Here is a 22892-nt window from a genome sequence, read left to right as displayed (position 1 = left end):
GTACAACACAATATATAGAGTAGAGCGGTCAGCACTATTGTAATGTACAACACAATATATAGAGTAGAGAGGTCAGCACTATTGTAATGTACAACACAATATATAGAGTAGAGAGGTCAGCACTATTGTAATGTACAACACAATATATAGAGTAGAGAGGTCAGCACTATTGTAATGTACAACACAATATATAAAGTAGAGGGGTCAGCACTATTGTAATGTACAACACAATATATAGAGTAGAGGGGTCAGCACAATATTATAGTCATAGTGCCCCTTATACTGCTGGTCAGGGGGGACAAATGATTTGGGTCTGTGGTCAGCAGGATGAAAACAATGTTCAGCCATAGTGGTCAGTGGGAGGAGAAATGTCCTCTATGTGTTGTTACAGACTATGATATCGGTGTACAGGGATGTGGGGGGTCAGACAACACACGGGGGATCACCTTCTGTTGTATATCCACAGAAATCACCCAGCACACTGGCAGATTGTCAGGAGAACCCCAAGTTCCCAGCCCAGACAGGGGTAACAGCTGTATAACAGCACACACACTCTATTATCCCACCACTGCAACACACATGACAAGGATGGAAGACCACGGGAACTAGAAAACCAGGAGAGGACCTTGTATGGTGGAGGAGGGAAGGAGAGGGAGATTATTGTGATAGACTTGGCACAGCCTGCAATACCTCTGACCACCACTAGAGGGAGACTCCACCCATATCTAGCTGGCTGACCACACACAGGCAGATACAAATCTTACATACAATCTGGTGCACTATGAGGGTTGGGGATCAGTCTAGTAATCAGCACACACTTTTGGGGTTCCTCAGGCTCCCCTACAAGCTAGAAATCTTGTGTTACTCCCTCTTCCCACTATCCATGTACACCCCACACCAGACACACAACATGGGGGCAGTTGGGGGGGGGGGGGTAGATGGGGATGTCGAGGTAAAAGTGCCCATTATCAGTGGTCAGTGTGGGGGAAGGGGGATGCCTGCTGTTATCAGTTGATTAATTTGGGGGGGGGGATGTTGGGCATTAGTGATTAGTAGAAAAAATGGGGCAGGAACAAGGGGGAGTCTAAAGTTCTAAATAGAGGTACAGGAGGCACTGGTGCTAAGTAGTTTTATGGCAACAGTGGGGGACCAGAAGTGTAAAAAGGGCACAGTGAGCTGGGGGGGTCAATACGGGGCACAGGGGGTGGACAGGATAATGTGAGGGACAGGGGAAGGATGGGGAAGATGCGGGGTGAACTGGGAGACACTAAGGAAACAAGGAGCTGGAAAGGAAGGCAGTAGGGGGATGGGAGTGGTGGTCAGTGGGAGATAAATACCTGGCTGATGTTGTCCTGGTCTGGAGGTTGATGTAGAGTTCCTGTGATGAGTCTTCTATGGTTGGGGTCTTCTCGGACGGTCCCTCTTGGCTCCTCTGATGAGTCTTCTATGGTTGAGGTCCTCTCAGATGGTCCCTCTTGGCTCCTCTGATGAGTCTTCTATGGTTGGGGTCCTCTCGGATGGTCACACTGATGAGTCTACTATGGTCGGGTGACTGGACATGAAGGGGGAAATCTCTCCCAAATCTCGGCTTCTCTTCCTCCTGTTTACAAGTGTCCACAATATAGAGAAAGTTCTCCTCCGTGTCCCTGATGGAAGATGGAGGCTTCTTGTCCTGGCTGAGAGGTGTGAGGGACGTTCTTTGTCTGCACTACGGATCTGGGAAGACTTCAATCACATTGTGAGCCAGCTTCCTCACAGGGGGCCCCTCCCTCACAGATGCCCCGGGGGCCACACTGACTAAAAACACAGTGTGGGGGAGAGGGTTCACAAAAGAGGACACCTCCCTCCATTCTCTGGGATGACACAATAGAATCTGAAGCTAAAAGCTCCAAAACGCCTGAAGCTCAAACAAGCTCTGGAAATTTTTTTTAATGCAGATTACAGGCGTTTTTCTACTTTTTTTTTTACATTGGTGACCTTTTGACATGTATAAAATTGCGGCAAACACGCGCGACTTTCTGCCTGAAAACACTACGCTCAGGTGTGAATGGGGCCTAAAATGGATGAGTTGCAGATCGCTACATGCAGTTTGGTTAAAGAGTGCCGTCTGTTGATAATAACTGAAAGGTGGCTTCATCCTCTTGTAGAGGACACTATTACACACATATCTGGCCGCACTTTCTATCGCCAGGTTAGAAACAGCAAATCAGGGGAGAGCAAAGGAGGCGGCCTTTGTATTTATGTTTTAAATGAGTGGTGCTCTGATAGTAAACTTGAGGACACTTATTGTTGGCCAGATTTGGAATTTCTGCTGGTGAAGTGTAGATCTTTTTATTTACCCAGAGAATTTACAGTGATGATCATTATTGCGGCAGTGGTGGAATTATAGGGGTTTGCCATGGTGCCCAGGCCCCATGCTGCAGGGGGCCCTTGAGGGTCCCCTGTATATCTTGATAGGAGCGGGGCGGCTGAGACCGAGCTCCCCGATCATCAGCCGAACTGTAATCTGCACTGTGCGGGGAGCTCTTCACACCGATCTAAAGTGAAAGCAGTGTGTGCTGTGCTCGTTGTCTCCCCCTACAGTGCAGGAAGAGGTAAATATAAATATACATTGTACACATTTACTAATATATGTGTAAGTTGCAGCGGACACGTCACCCCTCCCCCCACTATTATCTGCACCCCTAACTCTATCATTGTATTGCAGGCTGGCTGGGAAGTGATCTGGGACGTTTTGTTGAATTTTGAAGCTTTATAATCCTTCCCAGGATATGAGATTAGAGATAATGATGAATGACGGGCCGGGAATTATTATCAGTCTGATGATTGCAGTAATATCTCACATGTGCGGTGCGATCTCCATCTACATACGTGTGCCCGACCCGTGTGTGCCCCTTTACTTTTAGATTTCTTTTATTTTTTTACACTTTATTTATTTTTTGTTTCAATTTATTGCTCTCACAAGGGGAGAACAATACTTCTCATGAAAGCTTTGGGCATCTTTATGTCTCCCCGACCCCTCATAGGAGAAAATGAAGGTTATTATAATGATCCGTGTGTGGGGGGGAGGGGAGAGGTAGGTGATCGAACAGAGTGCAGACACTCTATCTTTTCTAATAATATAGAATAGAAGAATTGCAGTACCAGGGGGAGGGGATGGGGGAGGGGTGATGTGATAGGATGGGGGGGTGATGTGATAGGATGGGGGGGAGGGGTGATGTGATAGGATGGGGGGAGGGGTGATGTGATAGGATGGGGGAGGGGTGATGTGATAGGATGGGGGGAGGGGTGATGTGATAGGATGGGGGGGAGGGGTGATGTGATAGGATGGGGGGGAGGGGTGATGTGATAGGATGGGGGGAGGGGTGATGTGATAGGATGGGGGAGGGGTGATGTGATAGGATGGAGGGAGGGGTGATGTGATAGGATGGGGGGAGGGGTGATGTGATAGGATGGGGGGAGGGGTGATGTGATAGGATGGGGGGAGGGGTGATGTGATAGGATGGGGGGGAGGGGTGATGTGATAGGATGGGGGGGGAGGGGTGATGTGATAGGATGGGGGGAGGGGTGATGTGATAGGATGGGGGAGGGGTGATGTGATAGGATGGGGGGAGGGGTGATGTGATAGGATGGGGGGAGGGGTGATGTGATAGGATGGAGGGAGGGGTGATGTGATAGGATGGGGGGAGGGGTGATGTGATAGGATGGGGGAGGGGTGATATGATAGGATGAAGGAGGGGTGATATGATAGGATGGGGGAGGGGTGATATGATAGGATGGAGTGTAATGTTTCTCTCTCGAGATGTTCTGTATGAAAAGTTCTCCATCGTCTGATTGTGTTTTACGTATTTCCTGTACTGCCCCCCCCATGGTTACATTCTCCCCTCCCTATCCCAGTGTCCCCCCTGTACTCCCCTCCATGGTCCCCCATATTACCCAATCTCTCCGGAAGTTTCTCCTTCAACTTCTTGTCTGTCTCTGACTGCATCACCATAGAAGGAGGGGGAGGAGTGTCCTCCCTTTTCTTGTAGATCACAGACGGGAGGGGTGTCCTCCATTTTCTTGTAGATCACAGACGGGAGGGGGTGTCCTCCATTTTCTTGTAGCTCAGAGAGGGGGAGGGGGTGTCCTCCATTTTCTTGTAGCTCAGAGAGGGGGAGGGGTGTCCTCCATTTTCTTGTAGATCACAGAGGGGGAGGGGGTGTCCTCCATTTTCATGTGCTCCAACTGCGTGTGATCCAACAGGTGGACAAGGGGGACAGTGTCACTGATGCATGCACTGTCACTGCTCACCATCCTCGTGGCTTCCTCAATTGGTGACAGGACAGTGCATGCATCCCTGATCATGGCCCACTGGCGTGGGGAAAAAATACCAAGCTCCCCTGACCCTTTCCTGGTGCCATAGTCGCACAGGTACTCATTGATGGCCCTCTGCTGCATGTGCAGCCACTGCAGAATGGCCAACCTTGAGTTCCACCTGGTGGGCATGTCACAGATTAGGCAGTTCTTGGTCAGGTTAAATTTCTTTTTGAGGTGTGCCAGCCGAGCACTGGCATTATATGACCGTCGGAAATGCACACAGACTTTCCTGGCCTGCCTCAGGACATCCTGTAAGCCCGGGTACCTGCCCAAGAACCGCTGCACCACCAAGTTAAGGACGTGAGCCAAACAGGGTACATGGGTCAGTTGTCCCTGTCAGAGGGCAGAGGGGGGGGTTGGTGCCATTGTAGCAAACCACCATTCCTGCCTTAAGTTGGCGTGTCCTCAACCACCTCTGAACCTGCCCCTGCAGAGCTGACAGAACCTCTGCCCCAGTGTGGCTCCTGTCCCCCAAGCACACCAGCTCAGGCACCTCATGGCATCTTTTGGCCTGCGTACTTGTGTAGCCCCTTGAAAGCCTACGGATCAGCGCTGGTTCCGAGGACAAAGCACAGGAAGAGGCCATGGAGGAAGAAGAAGAGGAGGGGGTGGAGTACAGAGGTGTGTCACAATAATTAGTAGTGGCATTTTTATAGGCGTGGTGGTGGAACAATCTCCAACACTACTGCACCTTGTCCTGCATTCTTCCCAGCTGCCCGCAGAGTCAGCCAATGCGCGGTGAAACTTAGGTAACGTCCCTGTCCATGCCTGCTGGACCATGAGTCAGCGGTAATATGCACCTTACCGCTGACCGCCCTGTCCAGCGAGGCATGGACATTGCCTTCCACATGCCGGTAGAGAGCCGGAATCGCCTTCCATGAGAAAAAGTGGCGTTTGGGAATCTGCCACTGAGGAAATGAACATTCCACAAACTCACGGAAGGGGGCAGAGTCTACCAACTGAAAAGGTAGCAGAAGTGCTAGCAATTTTGCCAAGCTAGCATTCAACAGCTGGGCATGTGGATGGCTGGGAGCGAACTTCTTTCTGCGGTGCAGCAGCTGGGGCAGGGAAATATGCCTGGTACAATCTGACATTGATGTACCGATAGCAGGTTGCCCTAAAGTGCTTGGCTGTGACACACCTAATTCTATACCTTCATTCCTCTCAGTGCAGGTCTCAGAGAGGACTGAAGGTATAGTGGGGTTGGAGATCTCAGCTGATGAGGAGCAAGGAGAGGTCCTCTTAGTTCTTTGGTGTGGATCTTTTAGATACGCTTGCCAATGAACTGCATGGCAGGTCAACATATGTCTGGTCAAGCATGTGGTGCCCAAGCGGGAGATGTTTTGGCCAAGCGAGATACGCTTGAGACATACGTGGCAAATAGTAGCGGTGCGATCTGATGCACTCGTCTCAAAAAAGACCCACACCAAAGAACTTTTGGAATAACGTGTAGAGACAGCAGCGCCCTGAACATGCAGAGCTTTGCGGTGTGATGCAGTCAGTGTGATGCCCTTAGGCTGGCCCCTGGAGGGCATCCTGCCTCGTTGGTGATGTGCCTCCTCCTCCTCTCTCCTATCAGGCAGCCACGTTGAGTCAGTGACCTCTTCATCCCCTCCCTCCTCATCACTGGAGCAAACCTGGCAGTATGTTGCAGCAGGGGGAGCATGACTGCCAGATTGCTGTCCTTCTTGGGCACCCCCTCTGTCCGTGCTCATGTTACTGCCTTCATCTAGCTCAGTATCATCATCAGAGCCTTCCAAATGCTGGGCATCCTCCTAGACCATGTACCTAACACTGTGGTCAAACAGTTAGAGGGACTCCTCAGGAGGACATGGTCGGGCTAGGGAAGGAGTCACTGATGCCATTGAGCCGAGGGAAGAGGCCGTGTTGGCAGCTGCTTTGCCAGACAAAGTACCCTGGGCATGGGTGAGAGAGGATGAGGAGGATGAGGACGGCTTGGTCATCCACTCGACCAAGTCTTCCGCATGTTGCGGCTCAACACAGCCAGCTGCCGAAAAAAAGGCCAAGCATGTCCCACGGCCATGTGCTGATGAGGATGCACCGTCTCCACGACCAGCACTGTTGCCTCTAGACACAGAGCCTGCTTGCCCTCTTTTATTGGCTTGTGACTGTCTGCCTCTCCTTGTTGGCCTTCCAGACATACTTTTGGCCTTTAGTGAGATGTAGCTGCACTAAGCTGGCATATATATATATATATATATATATATATACACTTGTGAGCCTACACAAGCACCTGGCTGCAGGTTGCTATACTGTAGGTGAGACTGTGCAAGGTACACAGTACAGTAGCTGTAAATACTTAAATGAGCCTACACAAGCACCTGGCTGCAGGTTGCTATACTGTAGGTCAGACTGTGCAGGGTACACAATACAGTAACTGGAAATACTTCAATGAGCCTACACAAGCACCTGGCTGCAGGTTGCTATACTGTAGGTCAGACTGTGCAGGGTACACAATACAGTAACTGGAAATACTTCAATGAGCCTACACAAGCATCTGGCTGCATGTTGCGCTACTGTAGGTCAGACTGTGCAGGGTACACAGTACAGTAACTGGAAATACTTCAAAGAGCCTACACAAGCACCTGGCTGCAGGTTGCTATACTGTAGGTGAGACTGAGCAGGGTACACAGTACAGTAGCTGGAAATACTTCAATGAGCCTACACAAGCACCTGGCTGCAGGTTGCTATACTGTAGGTCAGACTGTGCAGGGTACACAGTAAAGTAGCTGGAAATACTTCAATGAGCCTACACAAGCACCTGGCTGCAGGTTGCTATACTGTAGGTCAGACTGTGCAGGGTACCCAGTACAGTAGCTGGAAATACTTAATTGAGCCTACACAAGCACTTGGCTGCAGGTTGCTATACTGTAGGTGAGGCTGTGCAGGGTACACAGTACAGTAACTGGAAATACTACAATGAGCCTACACAAGCACCTGGCTGCAGGTTGCTATACTGTAGGTCATACTGTGCGGGGTACACAGTACAGTAGCTGGAAATACTTCAATGAGCCTACACAAGCACCTGGCTGGAGGTTGCTATACTGTAGGTGAGACTGTGCAGGGTACACAGTACAGTAGCTGGAAATACTTCAATGAGCCTACACAAGCACCTGGCTGCAGGTTGTTATACTGTAGGTCAGACTGTGCAGGGTACACAGTACAGTAGCTGGAAATATTTCAATGAGCCTACACAAGCACTTGGCTGCAGGTTGCTATACTGTAGGTCAGACTGTGCAGGGTACACAGTACAGTAGCTGGAAATATTTCAATGAGCCTATACAAGCACTTGGCTGCAGGTTGCTATATGGTAGGTGAGACTGTGCAGGGTACACAGTACAGTAGCTGGAAATACTTCAATGAGCCTACACAAGCACCTGGCTGCAGGTTGTTATACTGTAGGTCATACTGTGCGGGGTACACAGTACAGTAGCTGGAAATACTTCAATGAGCCTACACAAGCACCTGGCTGCAGGTTGCTATACTGTAGGTGAGACTTGCAGGGTACACAGTACAGTAGCTGGAAATACTTCAATGAGCCTACACAAGCACCTGACTGCAGGTTGTTATACTGTAGGTCAGACTGTGCAGGGTACACAGTACAGTAGCTGGAAATATTTCAATGAGCCTACACAAGCACTTGGCTGCAGGTTGCTATACTGTAGGTCAGACTGTGCAGGGTACACAGTACAGTAGCTGGAAATATTTCAATGAGCCTATACAAGCACTTGGCTGCAGGTAGCTATACTGTAGGTGAGACTGTGCGGGGTACACAGTACAGTAGCTGAAAATACTGTAAAAACACCTGCCTGCCTGTCAGTATATTAGGAAGAGAAGAACAGGTTCTAGCTAAACTGAATACAGTGTATATATATATATATATATATATATATATATATATATATATATATATATATACAACACCTGGGATGCATATATATACACAATACACTGTAAATGCAGCTAACTGGCTTGACCTGCCTACTCTATCTAACTTAAATCAAATGACACTGTCTGTCTCTCTCTCTCTCTCTCTTTATCTCTCTATCTGAATGCCATAACACACTACACAGGGCCGCTGTGCAGGCGGCCTTATATAGTGCGGGGCATGTACTAAAGCCCCTGAGCCATAATTGGCCAAAGCCCATATCGTTCGTAATTCGGCGAACGGTCGAACAGGCGATATTCGAGTCGAACATGGGTTCGACTCGAACACAAAGCTCATCCCTACTCATCACGTCTCTCCCAGCTGGGGTCCTATCAGCCCCATCCACTTGGTACTCGAAAAAGTCAAAGCTGGAGTCCTTTCTAAATCCGCAGAGTCAAATGGTCCAGTATGCAGCAGAAAGCTAATGTGTTTTGGCTTACAAAGCCTTACTCATAGCTCTCCGGTCTACCTGGCACTGCTGTAGGCCTGCTACTATTACCTCAAAATTGGGTCAAAGGTGCTGTTATTTGCAACAGCAAATTAAATGTGACATCACACATTTTTCTGCAGCTATGGAACTGTTGCAAAGGCTGCAATTTTTTTTACAAGGGTCCATCCTGCGCTCTGGAGGAAGAACTGTTTTGGGTTACAGTGTTTCGGCATTACCAACACCCAAGGCCCAATTTCTCCACAGATGTGTGACAGCTGCAAGAAAATATACAATTTTTGAGCAGGATCAAGCCTCTCCTGTGCAAAAATATTTGTGTTGGGATATGATGCTTCTGCATTATTAATACCTGAAAAACAAAAATGGAATATCTAAAACTTACTGAAATTTTCCTTTCCGGAGGAGCTCCATGTAAACCTATCACTGAGTATGCCCAGCCCATACCCCTACCTTTCAGCACCTAACTCATAAATTTGACTTCCTCCCCCAGGCCGGTGTTACGTAGCTAGATTTCTGCACCTGGGTGGGAGTTTGTGGTGACATGGAGCTTGTCTGGAAAAGAAAATTGCAGTAAGTATTTGATATTTAATTTTTTTCTTATGGCTACATGTCAGCCTACCACTGGGAATTAGCTAGATAACCAGAGTGGGATGATTCAGAAAACAAATAAGTTTAATTGTGGCCTCTGGCTGAAGAGATAATAGTTTTGCCAAATGTACCAGTTGCACACAATGACAGATCTATGCGATAATAAGAAAAGTGTGTATGGATGACCACCTCACCGCCTTGAAAATTGTCTCTGGCAAGACTCTACATGTAGATACCCAGGTCATTGAAACACTTCTTGTGGAGTGCGTTGTTATTGCCTCTGGAAGGGCCAACCCCCTATACTTATACACCAAGGAGATCACTTTCACAAGCCAAGAAGAAATTGCTCTACTCAAAGCTCTAGCCCCCTCTGGGAATCACAGATGGAATATCCGATGACCTGAAGTCCGAGGTAGCATCAATTTTAGTTGTCAGAATCCCCCCTACATCCAAAGCACTAACTTCTCATCCAGCTTCCAGAAGAAAAGTAGGCAGCATGATTTCTTGACTTGGATTGTAATCTGGAGACCACTTTGGGAAAGCCCAGCATTGGGAGCAGAACAACTGTCCGCCAGATAGGACGTACAGGGTTCTTTACACCCTAGAGTCATCACCTCAGAAACCCCCCTGGCTGAGGCTATCACTACCAGGAAAGCCATCTTTAACGTCAAGTCCCATAGCAATACCTCCCCTGGGAATTTAGAAACAAACAGGTACTTGAGTACTACTGTGAGGTCCAATGTAGGATACTGCACATGATGGTTCTGGGAGGCTTTTGTTTTACTACGGACTTAATGAATTGAAGAATCAGTCTATCAGAGGCCCACTGAGTCACGGTAAAGGCTGAGATAGTGGAGATGTGCCCTTTGAGCATTCTTATGCACAGGCCCATATCAAGACCTTCCATGTAGATAAAATCAGCAACCAGGTGAGGATGAATAAAATGTCTCCATGTCTCAATGTTGAGACCTCTTTGAAGAAAACTGAGGGCATGACAGACTCAAGACTTCCCTGAAGAAAACTTCTATGAAGTAGCGTATTCTTGGAATTTTAGCCAGACCTTGTTGTAGACCACTTTGTTAGTGATGCTCTTCTGTGCTCTCATGAGAGTATTTACCACTCTCAAAGAGGAACCTAAATCTGTGAACCTTCGCACCTAAAAATCCAGGTCACTAACCGGAGCTTCTCTGGATCCTGGATGGAGAACTGGACGCTGTGACAGAAGATAAGTATGGGTATGGGTAAGGGCAGAGGTGGCTGTATGCTCAGATGCAGCAGGCATGGATACCAGGGGTGCTTGTGCTGGTCCAGGACAACTGCCAGTATCTTAAAATTTTCATGCATCACCTTGGTCAGAAAGGGCAAGATAAGAGGTACTGAGCCCAATGACCTTTGAAGGTGGCACCCTAGTCTGTCTTACTGGTTTCCATGGTCATTACTAACCAGGTTGCTAGTGAAGAGAGTGACATTGTATGAGATGTCTGGTCTCCAACCACCACAGAAGACCCTGTCTCAATCCCTGGGGTTGTCAGAATCTTTGAAGATAGCTTCTGGGAGTCCCACTGATATAGTAATTCCTTCTGAAATGAGCTAGAGTACAAATTGGCCTACTCGACCATCTTTATCATCAAAGTCATGGTTCCCAGCAGCTGCAGGCAACTTCTGGCTGGAAGGTGATTGGCCAAACCTACTTCCTCTACATAAGCCAGGATGGAGGGAATTTTTGCTGATGGCAGAGACACCATGTTCTCCCGCAAATCCAGCTTTGCCTCCTGGTAAATTAGTGTCTGGACCGGCTCCAACTGACTCTTCTCCTAGGTTATGAGTCCTCCAAACTTTTGCAGAGTCACCACCACTAACTCGTGATTATTCACAAGCTGATTCCTGTCCTGGTCCAACAACAGGATATCATCCAGGTAATGGTGTATAGAAATCCATGTTTCCCCAACTGGGTGATTAAGGTGAACAGTATATGGAAATGACCCCGGTCAAAATTCTTAGCCTGAACGGCAGGCAGATGAATTAATAATGGTTGAGTTGACCTACCACGAATCTCAAAGAATTTCAAAAGTGTGGGGCTATAGGTATGTGGAAGTAAGCATCAAATCAGATCTATGGAAAGGAGCCAGTCTCAGCCAATGATCTACTGTAAGTCATCTCAGTTACTGTATGTGTTATGTAGTCTCACTTCCCTAGTGGCAATGTACTGGTCACATACAGTGCTTATTAATGCCAATTTTTGCCATTTCCCCTGGCTGCCTCAGCTCACATTCCAATCATTTTTCTTATTTATTTTGTAATTAACCACTTCAATACCGGGAATTTTCACCACCTTCCTTCCCAGACCAATTTATAGTTTTCAGCGCTGTTGCACTTTGAATGACAATTGCGCGGTCATGCGACGTTGTACCCAAACAAAATTGATGTCTTATTTTCCCCACAAATAGAGCTTTCTTTTTGTGGTATTTGATCACCTCTGCGGTTTTTATTTTTTGCGCTATAAACAAAAGAAGAGTGACAATTTTGAAACACAATATTTTTTACTTTTTTCTATAATAAATATCCCAGTTTAAAAAAAAAAAAAATTCCTCAGTTTAGGCCGATACGTATTCTTCTACATATTTTTGGTAAAAAATCGCAATAAACGTATATTTATTGGTTTGCGCAAAAGTTATAGCGTCTACAAAATACGGGATAGATTTATGGCATTTTTAAAATTATTTAATTTATTTATTTATTTTTACAAGTAATGGCGGCAAATTGTTTTGTGACTGTGACATTATGGTGGATACATCGGACACTTTTGACACATTTTTGGGATCATTCACATTTATACAGCGATCAGTACTATAAAATTGCACTGATTACTGTGTAAATGTGACAGGCAGGGAAGGGGTTAACCACTAGGGGGTGATGGTAACTGTAGGGGGAGGGGACTCACAAGGGGACGAGGCCGATCGGTGTTCCTCTGTACTGGGAACACAGATCGGTCTCCTCTCACCTGACAGGATGTGGATCTGTGTGTTTACACACACAGATCCATGGTTCTGCTTGGTTAACGGGCAATCGTGGGTGCCCAGTGGACATCGCGGCTGCCGGGCAAATGCACCAGGTCCCGCGCAACGCGGCGGGCGCGTCCCGCCTGGACGGCCAGGAAGCCCAGGACGTCATATGACACCCACCCAGGATGGGAGATCCCATCTGCGGGCGTCATATTACTATGGGTGGGTATTGAAGTGGTTAAATAATTATATTAAAAAATATATATATTTTCTTTTTATTATTCTTTCACCATTATTTTTCTGTTTTAGTTGTTCACCAACAGGTAAGAATGGACAGCATGGATTCCCAACTAGAAATGTGCTTTGTTTTTCTTTTCTTCTTTTGCCTTTTTTTGTATTTTATCTTTTTTTTCGTGATGCTTTATGCTTTTCAGCTATTTGGACCAGCACCATCTAGTGTCTGCTCTCCATACTGCACCCTCTGTATTAATCAGTTCCATTATTTTAGTGATTCTCTGCAGAGGCGTAACTAGAACCTTCAGGGCCCCGGTGCAAGAAACCATAATGGGCCCCCCTTCCATCCGAGCCCCGGGCTTCCAATTTTGGGAGGGTGTCCATGGACATCCTCCCAAAACTGTGCTTCCTGCATGACCCCTGGGACACGCATCCAGCGCAATCAGATCGGCCCTTTACCATGTGATGTCAGCTGATCACATGTCAACAGACTTGCCGGTTATCCACAGCCCTTTCCTCACACACTGTGTCTGTGTTAGGAAAGGACTGCCGTTAACTGACAAGAATATCAGTAATCCTCCTATCAGTGCCCATAAATGCCTCCTATCAGTGCCCATTAGTGCCTTTTATCAGTGCCCATCAGTGCCTTCTATCAGTGCTCATCCGTGCCTTATATCAGTGCTCATCAGTGCCTTCTATCAGTGCTCATCAGTGTCTTCTATCAGTGCTCATCAGTATCCATCAGTGCCCTCTATCAGTGCTCATCAGTGCCATCTATCAGTGCTCTTCCGTGCCTTCTATCAGTGCTCATCAGTGCCTTCTATCAGTGCTCATCAGTGCCCATCAGTGCCTTCTATCAGTGCTCATCAGTGCCTTCTATCAGTGCTCATCAGTGCCTTCTATCAGTGCTCATCAGTGCCCATCAGTGCCTTCTATCAGTGCTCATCAGTGCCTTCTATCAGTGCTCATCAGTGCCTTTTATCAGTGCTCATCAATGCCGTCTATCAGTGCTCATCAGTGCCTTCTATCAGTGCTCATCAGTGCTCATCAGTGCCCATCAGTGCCTTCTATCAGTGCTCATCAGTGCCTTCTATCATTGCTCATCAGTGTCCATCAGTGCCTTCTATCAGTGCCCATCAGTGCCTTCTATCAGTGCTCATCAGTGCCCATCATTGCCTTCTATCAGTGCTCATCAGTGCCTTCTATCAGTGCTCATCAGTGCCTTCTATCAGTGCTCATCAGTGCCTATCAGTGCCTTCTATCAGTGCTCATCAGTGCCTTCTATCAGTGCTCATCAGTGCCTTCTATCAGTGCTCATCAGTGCCTTTTATCAGTGCTCATCGGTGCCGTCTATCAGTGCTCATCAGTGCCTTCTATCAGTGCTCATCAGTGCCTTTTATCAGTGCTCATCAGTGCCGCCTATCAGTGCTCATCAGTGCTGTCTATCAGTGCTCATCAGTGCCTTCTATCAGTGCTCATCAGTGCCGTCTATCAGTGCTCATCAGTGCTGTCTATCAGTGCTCATCAGTGCCATCTATCAGTGCTCATCAGTGCCTTCTATAAGAGCTCATCAGTGCCCATCAGTGCCCTCTATCAGTGCTCATCAGTGCCCATCGGTGCCTTCTATCAGTGCTCATCAGTGCCTGCTATTAGTGCTCATCAGTGCCCATCAGTGCCTTCTATCAGTGCTCATCAGTGCCTTCTATCAGTGCTCATCAGTGCCTTCTATCATTGCTCATCAGTGCCTTCTATCAGTGCTCATCAGTGCCTTCTATCAGTGCTCATCAGTGCCAATCAGTGCCTTCTATCAGTGCTCATCAGTGCCTTCTATCAGTGCTCATCAGTGCCTTCTATCAGTGCCCATCAGTGCCTTCTATCAGTGCTCATCAGTGCCTTCTATCAGTGCTCATCAGTGCCTTCTATCAGTGCTCATCAGTGCAGTCTATCAGTGCTCATCAGTGCTGTCTATCAGTGCTCATCAGTGCCATCTATCAGTGCTCATCAGTGCCTTCTATAAGAGCTCATCAGTGCCCATCAGTGCCCTCTATCAGTGTTCATCAGTGCCCATCAGTGCCTTCTATCAGTGCTCATCAGTGCCTGCTATTAGTGCTCATCAGTGCCCATCACTGCCCTCTATCAGTGCTCATCAGTGCCTTCTATCAGTGCTCATCAGTGCTCATCAGTGCCTTCTATTAGTGCTCATCAGTGCCGTCTATCAGTGCTCATCAGTGCCTGCTATTAATTTCCATCAGTGACTTCTATCAGTGCCTTCTATTAGTGCTCATCAGTGCCGTCTATCAGTGCTCATCAGTGCTCATCAGTGCCTTCTATCAGTGCTCATCAGTGCCTTCTATCAGTGCTCATCAGTGCTCATCAGTGCTCATCAGTGCCTGCTATTAATTTCCATCAGTGCCATCTGCTTTCTCAGGACAGCACGGCTCTGAACGGAGATCGTGTGTCATAGAACAATAGTACAGAGACACCGGCGGCATTAACGTTCTACTTGCCCGTCCGTCCTCTCTGGCAGGGGATGAGAGAGGACACACAGCTGATCTCATGGCTCCCTCTTCTCCCTCTTTTTTTTAATTATCCCCTGTGACAACGTTGTCCAATTTTTAATTGGTTTGTGGTCTGTCCATATTGCTCTTTTTCACATTTTGTATTTCAATTTGGTTTTCTATTTTTGGTAATTAATAAAGCTGGTTTGTGTTTACATTAGTGTTCCTTGTTGACCCTCTTTGGAGAACTCTTTCTCCCAGTTTTTCCTTATATGAATTTTAGGGCAACTTGAACTGCATGCAGGCCTATGCCTGCATGATTGTTTTACACTTACCCGCAACAGTGGCCATTTACTAAATTAATTTAACTAATAGGTTGATCCAGGCAATATTTCTGCTTTTTTTGTTGGTAATTCCGCCACTGATTCTCCGTATGAGACAATTACAGGAAATACCAGTCTGAGCGTGTATCAAATCTTACATCCTGTCTTTTTTCCTGTTTTCAGCCATTTTAGAGCTGGTTCCAGAAGGTTGAACTGCTTCTCAGTCTCCATCTTGAACATACGGCCACCAGCATGGGATCTCTTCCATGTCAGACCAGACCACACAGGTAAGTCAGGAGGTTATCCTATTCCTGGTACAGGGCTCCTGTCCCTGCTATAGACATATCAGTGATTTGTGACTGGCTGCTCCTCCTTGTGATTAACCATCTGGGTACATATATGTAGCACCCTAAGGTTTAGTCAGGGAGCTGCTCACAAATTTACTTGCCAGGAGTAGTTATCTTGGTTGATTTGATAGAGATCTATTGATTTCTCCCTAAGTTTGGCCTTGTTGCACGTTTCTCTTCTACCACTAGGTGGCCGGGTGCTTGGTGGTACTAGATACGAGAAGGGCAACCCAAGGTCAGGTTATAAGTATATTGGGTATCTCAGCCAATGGGCAGAGGTTTTCTTGAATCCCTTGGCCTGCTGGGAGAACCTGCATATATAGTTCTGTGTTCTGTGCCACCTGGACAGCTGTCTGGGTGGACGTGTGTCATATGCCCCGGACTGCTAGGCTGGAGATTGGGCCTATCCCGGGGGCATCTGGCTGCCAGGCTTTGTAAGGGCCCATCCAGAAGTAAGAGGGCAGAGCAGGGTTGGGATTGCGGCTTGCAATCCAACCAAAAGTGATGGTTCTGCCGGCCGGAGAACCTGTCATGGTCGGAGGTAGATGGGGAGTAGGGATGAGCCGAACACCCCCCGGTTCGGTTCGCACCAGAACCTGCGAACGGACCGAAAGTTCGCACGAACGTTAGAACCCCATTGACGTCTATGGGACTCGAACGTTCGAAATCAAAAGTGCTCATTTTAAAGGCTAATTTGCATGGTATTGTCCCAAAAAGGGTTTGGAGACCCGGGTCCTACCCCAGGGGACATGTATCAATGCAAAAAAAACTTTTAAAAACGGCCGTTTTTTCGGGAGCAGTGATTTTAATGATGCTTAAAGTAAAAAAAAAAAGTGAAATATTCCTTTAAATATCGTACCTGGGGGGTGTCTATAGTATGCCTGTAAAGTGACGCGTGTTTCCCGTGTTTAGAACAGTCCCTGCACCAAATTTCATTTTTAAAGGAAAAAATCTCATTTAAAACTGCTTGCGGGTTTAATGTCATGTCGGGTCCTGGCAATATGGATGAAAATCAGTGAGACAAACGGCATGGGTACCCCCCAGTCCATTACCAGGCCCTTTGGGTCTTGTATGGATATTAAGGGGAACCCCGCACCCAAATTAAAATAAGGAAAGGTGTGGGGCCACCAGGCCCTATATACTCTGAACAGCAGTATACAGGCGGTGCAAACAAGACAGGGACTGTAGGTTTGTTGTTAAGTAGAATCTCTTTGTAATTTTGAACATTTTTAACGTGTTTAGCTCCAGCCAAAAAATCTTTTTTAAGCTTTTTGGAAAACATAGGGAAGGGTTATCACCCCTGTGACATTTGTTTTGCTGTCTTTCCTCCTCTTCAGAAGATTTCACCTCACTTTTTGTCCCAATGAAAAATGTTTTTTGAAAATTTGGGTTTTTTTGTGGAACAAGGATTGGAAAGCATCAGTGGAAAGGAGAATTTTTTTTCCCATATTAACTCTTACAGGAGAGAATTTCCCTTCCTAGGGGTAGATTTCATCTCACTTCCTGTTGACTCCTTCCGTTTGCAAGTAGGAGTCGTTTGTAAGTTAGATGTTTGAAAGTAGGGTCCTGCTCTATATACTCAGCAGAAATTTGGGCCTTAGGTGTTGCTGTGGCCACAACACTGTAAGCCCTCACAGGGCCCTGCTGTGAAATATTAGATCAAGAATTGTAATTACATGCCCCTGTTGAACAGGAGCTGAAAAATTAGGCCTTAGGCACTGGTGCTGGTGCCACAACACTGCAACCCCTCACAGACACTCTAGTTGGAACGCAGGAACGAGCCCTGCTGCAAAGTATTGCATCAAAAATTGTAATTACACGCCCCTGTTAGACAGGGGCAGAAAAATTGGGCCTTAGGCACTGGTGCTGGTGCCACAACACTGCAACCCCTCACAGACACTCTAGTTGGAACGCAGGAACGAGCCCTGCTGCAAAGTATTGCATCAAAAATTGTAATTACACGCCCCTGTTAGACAGGGGCAGAAAAATTGGGCCTTAGGCACTGGTGATGGTGCCACAACACTGCAACCCCTCACAGACACTCTAGTTGGAACGCAGGAACGAGCCCTGCTGCAAAGTATTGCATCAAAAATTGTAATTACATGCCCCTGTTAGACAGGAGCAGAAAAATTGGGCCTTGGGCACTGGTGCTGGTGCCACAACACTGCAACCCCTCACAGACACTCTAGTTGGAATGCAGGAACGAGCCCTGCTGCAAAGTATTGCATCAAAAATTGTAATTACACGCCCCTGTTAGACAGGAGCAGAAAAATTGTGCCTTAGGCACTGGTTGTGGCGCCCAGAACCAAAAATGTTCTTACAAGCTATCAGCGTGATGATTGAGGAGGAAGAGGATAATTACTCAGGGATAGTCACTCAGCATCAGCATAGGCAGTCTTTGAAGGGATCTGAGATTTCAAAAAAAAATATTCGGTTACATCAGCATCAGGTGCTTGGTAGCTGGTGGTGATCCAAGACTGATTCATTTTTATGAAGGTCAGTCGATCGACCGAGTCGGTGGACAGACGCACCCTGTGATCGGTTACCACGCCTCCATCAGCACTGAATGTGCGTTCCGAAAGAACGCTGGATGCAGGACAGGCCAGTAGCTCAATTGCATACTGTGCAAGCTCTGGCCAGTGATCCATCCTCAAGACCCAGTAACCCAGAGGATTTTCGGTGGGAAAGGTGTCCAAGTCTGATCATGCCCCTAGGTATTCCTGCACCATGTAAAACAGACGCTGGCGATGGTTGCTGGAACCGATCATACCTTGGGGCTGCGGACCAAAAAATTGTCTGAATGCATCGGTCAGACGGCCACCTTCTCCACCGCTCCTTCTTTGACTGACCGAAGCCTCAGCAACACGTTGTCCAGAAACAGGAGTTTGTAACCTCCCAGTCTCTGGGAACGCGTTGCACAGACCTTTCTGCAAGGCCTCCCGAAGATGTTTCATCCTCTGCTCCCTCTGCGATGGCAAGATAAGGTCCGCAACCTTACCCTTGTAACGTGGATCAAGGAGGGTTGCCAGCCAGTATTGGTCCTTCTCCTTGATACCACGAATACGAGGATCCTTACGCAGGCTTTGCAGGATCAGGGAGGCCATGCAGCGTAGGTTTGCTGAGGCATTCGGTCCGGAGTCCTCTGGGTCACTAAGGACGACATGGTCCGCAGCCACCTCCTCCCAGCCACGTACAAGTCCATGTGTTTCTTGGGACTGATCCCTTAAAGACTGCTGCTGATGCTGAGTGCCAGGCTCCACCTCCATACTGACACAATCTTCCTCCTCCTCCTCCTCCTCCTCCTCTTCCTGTGTGATCGGCGGGCACGCAGGAACACTGTCTGGATAAAGGGGGCCTTGAGAGCTAAGGAAGTCCTCCTCTTCCTGCCCCTGTTCTGCCTCAAGTGCCCTGTCCATTATTCCACGCAGCGTGTGCTCCAACAGGTGGACAAGGGGGACAGTGTCACTGATGCATGCACTGTCACTGCTCACCATCCTCGTGGCCTCCTCAAATGGTGACAGGACAGTGCATGCATCCCTGATCATGGCCCACTGGCGTTGGGAAAAAAAAACAAGCTCCCCTGACCCTGTCCTGGTGCCATAGTCGCACAGGTACTCATTGATGGCCCTCTACTGCATGTACAGCCGCTGCAGCATGGCCAACATTGAGTTCCACCTGGTGGGCATGTCACAGATTAGGCGGTTCTTGGGCAGGTTAAACTCCTTTTGGAGGTCCGTCAGCCGAGCACTGGCATTATATGACCGGCGGAAATGCACACAGACTTTCTTGGCCTGCCTCAGGACATCCTGTAAGCCCGGGTACCTGCCCAAGAACCGCTGCACCACCAAGTTAAGGACGTGAGCCAAACAGGGCACATGGGTCATTTGTCCCTGTCGGAGGGCAGAGAGGAGGTTGGTGCCATTGTCGCAAACCACCATTCCTTTCTTAAGTTGGCGTGGCGTCAACCAACTTTGAACCTGCCCCTGCAGAACTGACAGAACCTCTGCCCCAGTGTGGCTCCTGTCCCCCAAGCACACCAGCTCAAGCACCGCATGGCATCTTTTGGCCTGCGTACTTGCGTAGCCCCTTGAACAACTACGGAGCACCGCTGGTTCCGAGGAAGATGCCATGGAGGAAGAAGAAGAGGAGGGGGTGGAGGAGAGAGGTGTGTCACAATCATTAGCATTTTGGAGGCGTGGTGGCGGAACAACCTCCAACACTACTGCACCTTGTCCTGCATCCTTCCCAGCTGCCAGCAGAGTCACCCAATGCGCCGTGAAACTTAGGTAACGTCCCTGTCCATGCCTGCTGGACCATGAGTCAGCGGTAATATGCACCTTACCGCTGACCGCCCTGTCCAGCGAGGCATGGACATTGCCTTCCACATGCCGGTAGAGAGCCGGAATCGCCTTCCGTGAGAAAAAGTGGCGTTTGGGTACCTGCCACTGAGGAACCGCACATTCCACAAACTCACGGAAGGGGGCAGAGTCTACCAACTGAAAAGGCAGCAGTTGAAGTGCTAGCAATTTTGCCAAGCTAGCATTCAACCGCTGGGCATGTGGATGGCTGGGAGCAAACTTCTTTCGGCGGTGCAGCAGCTGGGGCAGGGAAATTTGCCTGGTACAATCTGACGTCAGTGTACCAAAAGCAGATTGCCCACAAGTACTTGGCTGTGACACACCTAATTCTACACCTTCATTCCTCTCAGTGCAGGTCTCAGAGAGGACTGAAGGTCTAGTGGGGTTGGAAATCTCAGCTGATGAGGAGCAAGGAGAGGTCCTCTTTGTTCTTTGGTGTGGGTCTTTTAGATGCGCTTGCCAACGAACTGCATGGCAGGTCAACATATGTCTGGTCAAGCATGTGGTACCCAAGCGAGAGATGTTTTGGCCACGTGAGATACGCTTGAGACATATGTTGCAAATAGCAGCGGTGCGATCTGATGCACTCGTCTCAAAAGAGGCCCACACCAAAGAACTTTTTGAATAACACGCCCATATCGTTCGCAATTCGGCGAACGACCGAACAGCCGATGTTCGAGTCGAACATGGGTTCGACTCGAACACGAAGCTCATCCCTAATGGGGAGCTGTCACCACAAAGGGACCAACCACCTTTACCAGGGACCACAGTGAGTAACTGAGGCAAGTCCTGGAACCATATTCTCACCGAACGGGCACGGTGGAGAATCAGGAAACTTCAGGCGGTGATCAAGTCAGGGACCCAACTCACGGAGGAGATGCTTGCAGAGCAGCCTTGTTTGTCAAGCCAGGGACCTCGCCGGTTAGCAGGGATGAAGTTTGAGAAGTATCTGGAGTGCCAAGCTAGGGACCCAGCAGGGAAGCGTGGGTGACGCTTGAGGGGATACCACCGCAAACCTTGGTTGAGCTCAAGGGATTCAGAGTCAGTGAATCAGAGAGTCCAGTGAGAGACCAGGAGCTCAGTGTTGAAGAACTACAAGAGGCAGTTGTAGTGAAACTGAAAGGACTGTTACGATTGAGTTAGGAACTGTTGAAGACTGTTGCCATAGGAGACAGCATTCTTGCATGTGTAGATGTGATGCCTTGCTGGGGCTTTCCCCTGCATGGCTGACTTCCTATTGAAATCTCAAAGTCTGCCAATTGAATCAATAACTACTTAAGGGTGTCCTGGCCCTAACCCTCTTTCCCCCAAAAATACAAAAAGGACTGTCAAAAGAAATAAAATCTCTTTTACATCCAAGAAGTGTCTGGCTCCCAATGACTTTCACCATCTTTGCACCCACTATGCCCCACAACCCACTGCATATTGAAGGATGTCAGCTATCTTTGGCCTTGGAGGTCCTCATTAGACTGGAGAAGGCCAGAGAACTTGCTACATATATATGTATGTGAATTGTATTGTTACACTTTGTCTCCATCTGTCACCCTGATAAAGAAGGTCATCACGCTCTGTAAACTTTGATGGAACTTTTTTGATGATCTGGGACTTTATAATCGACTTCTCGGTATTGGTGTCCTCTTTATTGCTGGATTTTAAGGCTGGGTTTAAATATATGCAGATGCAGGTTTCCCCACATCCAATTTGCACGACAGGCGAGTGTGACCGGCTCTCAATAGAGCCAGTTCACACAGGTCGGGGCGGCCGCGGAGCGGATTGAAAGAGGGTCCTGTTTGTGTTTGGGACTGGTTCAGTGAGGGTTTATTTATGGCTCCTTGAGGGTTTATTGCTCCACATTCCTCTCTTGCAAATACTATCAACCCTGCTGTCATACCCTTCATACTCCTTTCCTGTACATGCTACCAGCAGCGGCCCATACATAATCTTCATGTGGGGAGACAGACACATGGATTCCAATGTTTGTTTGTTTTTTTGAAGCACATGATTAGAGCCGAGGCTCTATTAGGCTTTTAAAAAGGGCGGGCTTGGGGTGCAGAGCGCTGCGCCCTGAGCAGACCCACTTGTGTGACAATAGTGAATGAATATTCACTATTGTCACACCGATTCTCCTCCCTGGCCTTTTAGGAAGCGGGTCCTGAGACCCATTACTCGATTGGCTGAAATCCTATTGGACACTTCGGAGGAGGTTGGAGGAGACGCGCGGCAGGAGACGTGATGCAGAGGAAAAGGGGATGCAATGGAAGCCGCTGCCTGCTGCCCGCCCGAGACCTAGATGGGGTAAGTGTGGGGCTGGATGACAGACCGACCATGTAGGGGGTTGTTTGCTGCCCCCCCCCAAAAAAAAAAAACACCAGCCGCCACAGAATGCTACCCATTGTCATACCCTCCACACTCCTCTCCTTCAGACTGGGACAGAGGCTGATATTACCCTTGGTTCAAAATGAACAAGGAACTGATGTTTCCCTTGGTTTAGACTGGGCCAGTAGTTGATGTTTCTCTTGGTACAGACTGGCCCAGGAGCTAGTGATTCCCTTGATTCAGACTGGGACAGATGCTTGTGTGTCTCCTTGTTCAGACTGGGCCAGGAGCTGGTGTTTCCAATGGTTAAGACTGGACCAAGAGCTAGTGTTTCACTTGGTTCAGACTGGGCCAGGAGCTGGTGTTTTTCCTTGTTCAGACTGGACCGGGAACTGGTGTTTCCCTTGGTTCAGACTGGGACAGATGCTGATATTACTCTTGGTTCAGACTGGGCCAGGAGCTGGTTCTTC

At 48.2% G+C, this 22892-nt stretch overlaps 1 pseudogene; it reads right to left on the bottom strand.

Moving 5' to 3' along the window:
* LOC141126578 (uncharacterized) overlaps nt 1-22892 on the bottom strand; it is a 1610887-nt pseudogene that overhangs the window by 8722 nt on the left and 1579273 nt on the right.

The sequence above is a fragment of the Aquarana catesbeiana genome, linkage group LG02, assembly GCF_042186555.1.
Source record: "Aquarana catesbeiana isolate 2022-GZ linkage group LG02, ASM4218655v1, whole genome shotgun sequence".
NCBI lineage: Eukaryota > Metazoa > Chordata > Amphibia > Anura > Ranidae > Aquarana > Aquarana catesbeiana.
The sequence above is the reverse complement of the archived record's forward strand: the minus strand, read 5'-3'. Positions and strand labels throughout refer to the sequence as shown.